This window comes from Bos mutus, unplaced genomic scaffold (genome assembly GCF_027580195.1).
Source record: "Bos mutus isolate GX-2022 unplaced genomic scaffold, NWIPB_WYAK_1.1 CTG568, whole genome shotgun sequence".
NCBI classification, from domain to species: Eukaryota; Metazoa; Chordata; class Mammalia; order Artiodactyla; family Bovidae; genus Bos; species Bos mutus.
In genome coordinates, this window is record NW_027220049.1 from 3,262 (window position 1) to 15,377 (window position 12,116).

Genomic DNA, 12,116 nt, shown 5'->3' on the forward strand with positions numbered 1-12,116 from the left:
AGTTGGAAAAGACGGGTAGGCTAGGGTGGGAATAAAATTAAACTCCAAAAATGTGTGTTTAAAAAAAAAAAAGGTTCTCTGTTGTAGTAGGTAAGATTGCAACTATTTTTCTCCCCATTGGTGCCAAAGGTTGCAAGTTATCTTTAAGAAATTGAATGAAGGGGTGTGATTACTTTTGAGACACCTCAGACAAAACTTCTATTGAGATACTTGGAGTTATTGTTCACTCACTCAATGATGTCCGATTGCTTTGCAAGATGTTTGCTAGTCGTGATCCTTTGTGTGAAGTCTTTTGTTGTTTGACCAATGCAAACCTCAAAGGAGAAGGCAATGGCACCCCATTACAGTACTCTTGCCTGGAAAATCCCATGGACAGAGGAGCCTGGGAGGCTGCAGTCCATGGGGTCGCTAGGAGTCACACACGACTGAGCGACTTCACTTTCACTTTTCACTTTCCTGCATTGGAGAAGGAAATGGCAACCCACTCCAGTGTTCTTGCCTGGAGAATCCCAGGGACGGGGGAGGCTGGGGGCTGCCGTTTATGGGGTCGCGCAGAGTCGGACACGACTGAAGTAGCTTAGCAGCAGCAGCAGATCTCAAAAGATTTTAGTGGGAACCTGTGTTCTGTACCATGTATAACTAACTCTTTTTAGAATCTTAATGGTTTTCTCACATCTTGAGTTCATAGGGTCCCCACACCCATATACAATTAATAGAAACTAAGTTTACTTAACTGCTGAAACAACAAAGTCAGACTGGGGACATTAAACAAAGATTTTTCAGGAGACTTGGCATCAGGTGAAGGACAGGGAGTGATCCCTGAGAGATGGGAAACAATGGCTCCAACTTATTGCATGGAGAGTTCCCAAGCGAGGCACCAGGAGCAAACTGAAAATTAGCTCAGAGGACCTTGCTGAGCTCAGGACACAAGTTCCTGGATGCCAAAGGAGCTAGAGTGCATAGGACAAACTCCCAGGGAGGAGAGAGATGCTGAAGGTAAGCAGGGGAGCCCTGCAAAGGAGACTCCTCCAATGGGCAGCAAAGTACTGATCAGTGCAGCCCTGGGAGAAAATTCCCCAAAGTCAGGGGGAAATCTTTGATAGGGTCAGAGAAAACAGAGAGCCTGGCACTCACAGTCATGCTTGGCCTCACAGGTAGACTAGAAAATAATAATAATACTCCTGTAATTAAGGAAATCGTGGAGTGGAGTACTCAAGGAAGTCTTACCTCAGTAGCAGGAACTTGTTAGCCTTAGACTGAGTGTTCAGCTGCTCCAGACCATTTAGCAAATCATAAAAGCAAGACCGGAAACCATCAAACTGTTTGCAAATAACTTAAGAGCAACCCTGAACAAGACTCAACATTTATAGGAACACAAAACTATCCAGCACCCAACAAGATAACATTTACAATGTCTGACATTCCATCAGATTTTTAGATATCCAAAGAGGAAGGGAAATGATTCACAATGCAGGGACACATTGATCATTTATGAGTGACCAAGAGCTGACACAGATGTCAGAATAACCAGGGAAGGACATTTAAACTTTTATTCCAACTATATTCTAGTCAAAGTTATGTTTTTTCCTGTGCTGTGCGCTTAGTTGTCCCCGACTCTACAGACCCCATGGACTGTGCATAGTCCTCCAGGCTCTTCTGTCCGTGGGGATTCTCCAGGCAAGAAAACTGGAGTGGGTTGCCATGCCCTCCTTCAGGGAATCTTCCCAACTCAGGGATCGAACCCACGTCTCCCACGTTGCAGGTGGATTTTTTACCATCTGAGCCACCAGGGAAGCCTGTTTTTTCCAGTAGTCAAATACAGATGTGAGGGTTGGACCATAAAGAAGATTGAGAGCTGAAGATGCTTTTGAACTGTAGTGCTGGAGAAGACTCTTGAGAATCCCTTGGACTGTAAGGAGATCAAACCAGTCAGTCCTAAAGGAAATCAACCCTGAACATTCATTGGAAGGACTGATGCTGAAGCTGAAGTTGCAATATTTTGGTCACCTAATGTGAAGAGCAGACTCATTAGAAAAGACCCTGATGCTGGGAAGGATTAAGGGCAGGAGGAGAAGGGGGCGACAGAGGATGAGATGGTATCACTGACTCAATGGACATGAGTTTGAGCAAACTCCAGGAGTTAATGAAGGGTAGGGAAGCCTGATGAGCTGAAGCCCATGGGGTCACCAAGAGTCGGCAATGCCTGAGGGACTGAACAACAACAACATTACATAAGTTCAAACAGTTAAGTAGACACATGCAAACATAAACAAAGACCCAGTCTAACTTTAAGAGATGAAATCGACAATGTCTGAAATGAACTGTATTGCAGGGGATTCACTTCAGTTCAGTCACTCAGTCGTGTCCACCTCTTTGCGATCCCATGAATTGTAGCATGCCAGGCCTCCCTGTCCATCACCACCTCCCAGAGTTCACTCAGACTCACGTCCATCGAGTCGGTGATGCCATCCAGCCATCTCATCTTCTGTCGTCCCCTTCTCCTCCTGCCCCCAATCCCTCCCAGCATCAGAGTCTTTTCCAATGAGTCAACTCTTCACATGAGGTAGCCAAAGTATTGGAGTTTCAGCTTTAGCATCATTCCTTCCAAAGAATACCCAGGACTGATCTCCTTTAGGATGGACTGGTTGGACCTCCCTGCAGTCCAAGGGACTCTCAAGAGTCTTCTCCAACACCACAGTTCAAACCCATCAATTTTTCGGCACTCAGCCTTCTTCACAGTCCAACTCTCACACCCATACATGACCACTGGAAAAACCATAGCCTTGACTAGACGGACCTTTGTTGGCAAAGTAATGTCTCTGCTTTTCAATATGCTATCTAGGTTAGTCATAACTTTCCTTCCAAGAAGTAAGTGTCTTTTAATTTTATGGCTGCAGTTACCATCTGCAGTGATTTTGGAGCCCCCAAAAATAGAGTCTGACACTGTTTCCACTGTTTCCCCATCTATTTCCCATGAAGTGATGCCATGATCTTCGTTTTCTGAATGTTGAGCTTTAAGCCAACTTTTTCACTCTCTTTCACTTTCATCAAGAGGCTTTTGAGTTCCTCTTCACTTTCTGCCATAAGGGTGGTGTCATCTACATGTCTGAGGTTATTGATATTTCTCCCGGCAATCTTGATTCCAGCTTGTACTTCTTCCAGTCCAGCGTTTCTCATGGTGTACTCTGCATAGAAGTTGAATAAGCAGAGTGACAATATACAGTCTTGACATACTCCTTTTCCTATTTGGAACCAGTCTGTTGTTCCATGTCCAGTTCTAACTTTTGCTTCCTGACCTGCATACAGATTTCTCAAGAGGCAGATCAGGTGGTCTGGTATTCCCATCTCTTTCAGAATTTTCCACAGTTTCTTGTGATCCACACAGTCAAAGGCTTTGGCATAGTCACTAAGCAGAAATAGATGTTTTTCTGGAACTCTCTTGCTTTTTCCATGATCCAGCGGATGTTGGCAAGTTGATCTCTGGTTCCTCTGCCTTTTCTAAAACCATCTTGAACATCTGGAAGTTCATGGTTCACGTATTGCTGAAGCCTGGCTTGGAGAATTTTGAGCATTACTTTACTACTGTGTGAGATGAGTACAATTGCACGGTAGTTTGAACATTCTTTGGCATTGCCTTTCTTTGGGATTGGAATGAAAGCTGACCTTTTCCAGTCCTGTGGCCACTGCTGAGTTTTCCAAATTTGCTGGCATATTGAGTGCAGCACTTTCACAGCATCATCTTTCAGGATTTGAAAGAGCTCCACTGGAATTCCATCACCTCCACTGGCTTTGTTCGTAGTGATGCTTTCTAAGGCCCACTTGACTTCACATTCCAGGATGTCTGGCTCTAGGTGAGTGATCACACCATTATGATTATCTGGGTCATGAAGATCTGTTTTGTACAGTTCTTCTGTGCATTCTTGCCACCTCTTCTTAATATCTTCTGCTTCTGTTAGGTCCATACCATTTCTGTCCTTTATCGAGCCCATCAAGGACCATTTAGAAAATGCAGAGGATTATTATTATTTTTTTTTAAATTTAATATATTCCTTACAAATTTAAGAACCCATCCTGAACCCTCCTCCCTCCTCCCTCCCCACACCACCCCTCCGGGCCGTCCCAGTGCACCAGCCCCAAGCATCCAGCACCGCGCATCGAACCCAGACTGGCATCTCGCCTCACACATGACATTTCACATGCTTCAATGCCATCCTCCCAAATCCTCCCACCCTCTCCCTCTCCCACAGAGTCCATAAGCCTGTTCTATACTTCAGTGTCTTTTTTGCTGTCTCGTATACAGGGTTATCGTTACCATCTTTCTAAATTCCATATATATGCGTTAGTATACTGTATTGGTGTTTGTCCTTCTGGCTTACTTCACTCTGTATAATAGGCTCCAGTTTCATCCACCTCATTAGAACTGATTCAAATGTATTCTTTTTAATGGCTGAGTAATACTCCATTGTGTATATGTACCACAGCTTTCTTATCCATTCATCTGCTGATGGACATCTAGGTTGCTTCCATGTCCTGGCTATTATAAACAGTGCTGCGATGAACATTGGGGTACACGTGTCTCTTTCCCTTCTGGTTTCCTCAGTGTGTATGCCCAGCAGTGGGATTGTTGGATCATAAGGCAGTTCTATTTCCAGTTTTTAAGGAATCTCCACACTGTTCTCCATAGTGGCTGTACTAGTTTGCATTCCCACCAACAGTGTAAGAGGGTTCCCTTTTCTCCACACCCTCTCCAGCATTTATTATTTGTAGACTTTTGGATCGCAGCCATTCTGACTGGTGTGAAATGGTATCTCATAGTGGTTTTGATTTGCATTTCTCTGATAATGAGTGATGCTGAGCATCTTTTCATGTGTTTGTTAGCCATCTGTATGTCTTCTTTGGAGAAATGTCTATTTAGATCTTTGGCCCATTTTTTGATTGGGTCATTTATTTTTCTGGAGTTGAGCTGTAGGAGTTGCTTGTATATTTTTGAGATTAGTTGTTTGTCGGTTGCTTCATTTGCTATTATTTTCTCCCATTCTGAAGGCTGTCTTTTCACCTTGCTAATAGTTTCCTTTGATGTGCAGAAGCTTTTAAGTTTAATTAGGTCCCATTTGAGGATTATTTTTGATTGGAATTGCACTGACTCTGCAGATCACTTCGAGTAGTACTGGCATCTCAACTACACTGAATCTTCCAATCCATGGAGGCTGTCTTTCCATTTCCTTAGGGGTTCTTTAATTTCTTGCAGCTATGTTTCGCAGTTTTCAGCGTTCAAGTCTTTCACTTCCCTTAATAAATAATTAAGTGATATTATAAGTGGAATTGTTTTCTTAATTTCCTTTCCAGATTGTTCACTCCTATTGCATAGAAACACAGCTGATTTTTGCCTGTAGTGTACCCATTATGCAGAATTCAGTTGTTGACTGTGGTAGTTTCCTTGTGTGCAGGGTTATTGGGGAATTTTATATGTACAGGAGCACCCATCTGCAAAGAGAAAGACAGACAGGAGGTTACCTGTTTTGGGTTACCAGTAACCCCTGAGTCTTGGACCAGTATGCACAGCCTAGGCCAGAGAAATGGAGATAGGCGGGGAGCCTCTCTCTTTGCAAGCAAATTCAATCGGCAGGATTAGGGCGACCCCTCCAGGACCCTTGAGGCCAGAAAAGGGCGGATTCCTATCAGCTCAGCCAAATGCCTCCATTAGACAGCGGAGGTTATTTACGGTGCGGCAGGCGAAGGCAATGGCACCCCACTCCAGTACTCTTGCCTGGAGAATCCCATGGGCGGAGAAGCCTGGTAGGCTGCAGTCCATGGGGTCGCGAAGAGTCGGACACGACTGAGCGACTTCACTTTCACTTTTCACTGTCATGCATTGAAGAAGGAAATGACAACCCACTCCAGTATTCTTGCCTGGAAATATCCCAAGGGCGGAGGAGCCTGGTAGGCTGCAGTCCCTGGGGTCGCGAAGAGTCGGACACGACTGAGCGACTTCACTTTCACTTTTCACTCTCATGCATTGGAGAAGGAAATGGCAACCCACTCCAGTGTTCTTGCCTGAAGAATCCCAGGGACGGGGGAGCCTGATGGGCTGCCGTCTATGTGGTCTCACAGAGTCGGACACGACTGAAGCGACTTAGCAGCAGCAGCAGGCATCCTCCTCCGGGGGGCACCTGCAGCCCTAGCGAGGCCGAAGCTGAAGGGTAAGCTGACCAGGTCTTGGGGCTTCGGGCGGGGTCTGGGCTGCTTCAGAGCTTGAGTTCTCTGGCGCGATGTCCGCCTCGCCATCCCACCTGTTAGGTGGGCAGTAAGGGACAAGCCACCAAGTCCAAAAGGTGGACCCACACGATGTTGCTGGCGGTGATCAGGCAAGAGAAGCCCGTTCTTTGTTAGGATACGAATTCAGACCCAAGCAACGAGGCGCGGAACCGTCTTGGGTGGGGAGCTCAGAGCCGGTCCAGGTGGTGCCATCTTGGACTTTCTAGAACTTTAATCTGTCCCTAAAATCACGTGCTAGAAAGAAGGTTTTGAAAACGACTGACCTGAAAAATCTAGGTTTCTCTAGTACTGAAAACTTGCAGGAGTCATAAGAATTCTCGGTCTACCGACCGCTCCCAGCCGCTGAGACGGAATGCATCCACCGCCCAGCATTTCTTGGGCGACTGCTGGGTGCCAGGCCCCGTTCCGGGCATGGTGAGCCAATTCCAGGTCGTGCCCCGTGGTTTATTCTCTGGAGGCGCCGAGAAGGGGCAGTGCAGTGGGGACACAGCCAGTTGCTGTTCTTGCCCCTTGCGACCTCCAGGGCCCTGGGGCAAGTGCCGTGAGTGCGACCGGTGAGGCCGATCACGAGTGGGAAGTGGAGGACTTGAGCCCGAGAGAAGCTCCAGTTGTATCGGGTAGCGGGCAGCTTTGGAGGCGGCCAGGAGGAGGCGAGGACGGCTGTGGGCTCCGCGTTGTTTCGTCCGAGCCCCAGCTCACTCGGGTTCCGGGTCCGCCGCCTGGCATGCTCGGCGCCCAGACTCAGTGTCTCTGGTGCCGGCGAGGTTGGGCCAAAATAGAGACGTTTGAATCTTTTTTTCGCGGCGGTTGGAAGGGACCGGGGAAATCCATTCTCATTGCAGGATGTTACAGGAGATTCTTGTAGCAGTTGGTCTCTGTGGCGCAATCGGTTAGCGCGTTCGGCTGTTAACCGAAAGGTTGGTGGTTCGAGCCCACCCAGGGACGAACTCGGCTTTGAATCTAGCGATGTCTCAGCCGTTAGTTTTATGCATCTGCTCTTTGACTTCGTCCCCAGCACCTGCAATCCCCAGGCTGTGGATTTCCTCTTGTGCTCCTTCCTCCTGGTTTTTACCTGGTGCCGTTGATCTCTCTGCACCACCCTGAGGCCTGCCCTCACTAAGGCCATCTGCCTTGAACCTGCCAGGACAGTTGCCAGTGGATGAAGACACACGCACCAGGGGTTGGGGGGTGGGGGGAGGGGGAACACCTTACTCAAGCTATGACTTCGCAGATTAGGCGCTATGTCACCACCTGCAGGGGCACAGCAATGCTAGGTCTCACGATGCCTCCACCCTTTCTTGTGGAACTATCACTTTCTTCCTTCCTTCTCTTTCTTTTCTTGCCCCATCGCAGGTACCATAATCCAGTTTCAGAACACTACTGTCATCTTCCATTCCCTCCAGCCCCGCTGCAGACAATTCCCGCTCTTTCCTCTAGCCCCAAGGAATGTGTTTGTATGTATTGAATGTATTTGTATGTATTTATGAATTCACAAAGATTCACAAACACCCAATTCCAATTCGGAACTACAGGGTTTTTATTGAATATCTATCTTTTAAGTGAATCTCTTTCTCTAACACCAAGTATTTTTGTTTTTAAGGGTACTACTGGGAGTAATAGAAATAGGATATTCCAGAAAGTCCTTCACTTTTTTTCACATTGCATAGACAAAACAATACATAATAGCAAAAATACCGCTATCAACGGTATTCATTCGCTGAATACCGCTCAGTCCTGTCGGTCAGTCACTCAGTCGTATCTCTTTGCGACCCCATGGACTGCAGCTCCCCAGGCTTCCCTGTCCATCACCAACTCCCGGAGCTTGCTCAAACTCATGTCCACCGAGTCGGTGATGCCATCCAACCATCTCATCCTCTGTCGTCCTCAACAACGATACTGGGGAAAGCAATTTTGGGGTTTGTTGTCCTGAGGTATACATAAGTTGTTGCTTTATTTTAATTTTATAACTATAATTGGATGTAGCTTCCAACTTAAATCTAACTAAATAAGGTATATTCACTATAATCTAGCCTTGACTATAAAGGCCAGGATGAAGTTGGATAAGGGACCCTTGGTCTCCAGAGACGCTGGATCCGCGGCCCTGGCTCTTCTTTCTGCCTGAACTTGGGAGGAAAGGACTAGATTTCCTGGAGTCAGTTCAAATCTTAGCCTGGCAGCGGCTTTTCGTGTCCAGCGGAGACTTAGGGGAGAGAAATTCTGAAAAAAAAATCGAATAAATCGAAATAAATTGAAATCAGATCAGATCAGATCAGTCGCTCAGTCGTGTCCGACTCCTTGCGACCCCGTGAATCGCAGCACGCCAGGCCTCCCTGTCCATCACCAACTCCCGGAGTTCACTCAGACTCACGTCCATCGAGTCAGTGATGCCATCCAGCCATCTCATCCTCTGTCGTCCCCTTCTCCTCTTGCCCCCAATCCCTCCCAGCATCAGAGTCTTATAGGATCAATTAAAACGCGAAATAGAATTGGGCACATGGATTAAAATACAGTTCTTCTCACCGGAAAGCTGTCAACCTGGCTGATCAAAGACATAACAGCCCCCGCGACCATTTATTCACAGGGACAAGACGTGCGGTGAGAAGCCCCCTTAGTGGGCTCAGCTTCTGCCTTTCACCCCGGAGACCCAAGGTGACCCGATGGGGTGGAGGTGGCAATGGCTCGGTCGTTGCGCCTCTTGGCGGGGCCGGGCCTCCGATGGCCAGCGATGAGCAGAGCGTTTAGGTCCATCGGGAACGCCCCGGGCTCAACCCCCACCTGCCCGCCACCTCTCCGAGGATCACGGACCTACACAGCTCGAATAATAGGTTTCCGGGACCTCGGCTGCTGAGGGGGAGGCTGCAGAGCACGGGGGACACGTGGCCTCTTTCGCTGGACCCAGAAGTTCTGGTCCCGAGAGCAGGAGGGAGGGGGACGCTGGGGCGGGAGAGTAGGTCCACTCACTCAGCGCGCATCTGAGGCGCGAGTTCGCTTTCACTAGGAGACTGAGTTCGGGCTAAGCGCGTAAAAGACACTTAGCTCAGCCTAAAGAGAAAGGTCCCACCGAGATTCGAACTCGGATCGCTGGATTCAGAGTCCAGAGTGCTCACCATTACACCATGGAACCGCCAGCGGCCTTGTATTCCCGCCGCTGAGCCAGGCCTGGCGCAGCCGCGCCGGCCCAGGACCCGCCTCCCGCCCGGCGCTCTCATCACCCCGCCCCGAGCAGCTTCCTCCACAACGCCAGGGGGCGCCTGACTCGCCGGCCCGCAGCCGTCTCTTCAGGTTTGGACTTCGTGGAATGAGACGAAACCTATTCGAGGGGAACAACAGGGACGGGCTTTTTGGGCCTCCTCTGCCGGCATTTCTAGAGTTTTCTATCCAGAAGTAAAATTCTCGCCAGAAAAAAAGTTCCTTTTCTTTTTGCAGTTGTCCTCTTCCCGCTGCCCTAGGAGCGCTAAACATCCCCAGAAGAGCCCTTCGGACTTCGTGGGATGTCCGCTTCCTGGGACCCCAGGTCCAAGGGTAGTAAAATCGGGGGGCACTGCCAGCTTCGTTCGGGGACAGAACGTCCTCTCTGTGTTGGGAACCCGATCGAAGCCAAAGCGACAGCGGCCCCGCACATCTCACCGCGAGCACCCACGCCGCTGGCGCCCAGTGGGGTGTGGTCGGATGTGAGCAGCTGACAGTGTTTCTTCTGGGCTGTTTCCTTCCTAACCTTCCTTCTCCTCAGCTTTCAGGGTTCACCCCATCCCCGCCCACCCGCGTCCCCAAGACGGCGGCACCCTCTCGGTTTTGAAAGGGGAGCTCAGCGCCCACGGGCTGCCCTCTAGACGTTTCCATTCTCCCGACGTTTATATGCTTCAGCCGCCAGTTTTGAACAGAGGCCACGCTTGAAAGCCTTTCACATCCTCCCATTCTGCAGAGGGGGATGCACGAGTAAGAGGGGCACGTAGCTGACTCCAGCCAGAGAGGCTGTGTCGTCGCCTGTCACCTGGGCGAGAAGCAGGCAGCCAGGGCCGTGCGCCCGGCTTTGGGACGTCGAGGGCTGCTCGCTGGTGTCAGCGCCCAGACGTCCGCTTGTTAAGACTCAGCGCTGTGTTTGTGTTTTCAGCACAGGAGGGAGGGCTTGGGGAGCTCGTTCTCACCCCATGTTAACAGCATAAGATTTTATAATCCTGCTCTGTGAGTACCGTACACGAGCATGACTGTTAATTGGGAAAACTGGTGGTTGAAGCCACCACGGAACGTTCTAGTCTTACTTCAACTCATTTTCCTGCTTCCAAGTCTCAAAACTGACCAAAGCCTCCCCTGCTGCCTGTATCCTCCAGGCAGCAACCTCAAGAGGTAGCTCTCAGTTCCCGTTCTCACTGTCCTTTGCTCTGTAGACACAGGCGGGCAGCTGCTGAAACTCAGTAGTTCCTGGATCTTCACTATTTGGCCCCAGGATGGTTTCTCCCCGCCCTCATCAGGTGCAACTGGTCTCTGCACTATCTGCAGCCCTGCAACTACCCTGACCTGCATGATTCCACACCGATTCCAGAGAACTACCAGGCTGCAGAGGCTGAAGGCACAGGCATGGGACTTACCACGGTCAGTCTCCAGGTTGGTGCACATCAACAGCTAGTATTAAGTATGCCCTTACAGGATGCCATCAACACTTTGATTTGAGGTGTTGCATCCTTACATTTTTAAAAATTAATGACATTACTTTTCAGGACAGCTTTAGGTTTACAGGTAAATTGAGCACATAGTAGAGAGTTTTCACACATACTCTGTTGTTCCTAACCCAATTTCTTGCATTAGTGTCATGGCGGGGAGGGGAGGCGGGTGGATAGGGGGGCGGGGGGTGGTCAAAGATCTCATGATCAGGAAAGTGGTTTTCCAAAAAGTGAAGTTTTATCTATTGCGCTCCAGATGTGCCGAACGCTTTGATTTCCCCAAATTTGGGAAACTCCAACGCACAATTTGTGGTAATGGGGGACTGAGTTTGTACTCTCCCCTGACAGTTAATGGTTAATTGTGGTAGTTTAGTTTTGCTAAGTTGTGTCCGTCTCTTGCAGGCCCATGGACTATAGCCCATCAGCCTCCTCTGTCTGTGGGATTTCCCAGCCAAGAATACTGGAGTGCATTGCCTTTTCTTTCTCCAGGTGATTTTCCGGAACCAGGGATTGAACCTGGGTATCCTGGATTGCAGGCAGATTCTTTATCGACTAAGCCACCTGGGAAGCCCTAATGGTTAATAACAGACCATTTAAATATATATACAGTAGTCTGTGTGTACTTTTGAGGGCATTTCCTAGATTAATTTTCCTGGAAGACAAACGTTCCTGCTCCCCTTCTACGTTGCTTTGGGGAATAAAAATGCTGTATTCCTTTCCAGTGCCAGACTGTGAATTGACAGCCATCATAGTTCATGAGGATTAAGGCCCTAATCAGCCAACCAGAATACTTTATTTCAGAGCAGTTGCATTTCCCATTTTCCCCTGGAAAGGGAGTGGATCACGTTATTCCTTTACTGCAGAAACACCAGAGATTTTTAACTCAGGGAGACCTGTGTGACCTGTGCCTCTTCCATCCTGGGAAGGACAGATATTTCTAACATCTCACCTGACTTTCCCTACTTTCTTCTCTCTCTATAACTGGCATGGCCATACTCCCAACCAACAAATGGTGGTATCTAGTGCTGTGTCCCCTGCTTAGTAACTAAGTCACAGGATCATTTTAGACCACCAAGAGGAGGAATTTCTGGGATCTCTTTTGGAGCAACAGATGAGGTTCCTGAGAGAGGGTTTGGGAATCTCTATTCCTCCTTCAGAGCCTGGTTTGTAACCTAAGGATTT

General features: G+C 48.6%; 2 non-coding genes across 2 annotated transcripts; one reads left to right on the forward strand and one right to left on the reverse strand.

The window, feature by feature from the left end:
• The first annotated feature begins 7,147 nt into the window (after positions 1-7,147).
• Positions 7,148-7,221, forward strand: TRNAN-GUU (transfer RNA asparagine (anticodon GUU)). The gene has a single exon. It is a non-coding gene; the product is annotated as a tRNA-Asn (tRNA).
• Positions 7,222-9,328: 2,107 nt separating this feature from the next.
• On the reverse strand, positions 9,329-9,400 carry TRNAQ-CUG (transfer RNA glutamine (anticodon CUG)). The gene has a single exon. It is a non-coding gene; the product is annotated as a tRNA-Gln (tRNA).
• Positions 9,401-12,116: the final 2,716 nt, after the last annotated feature.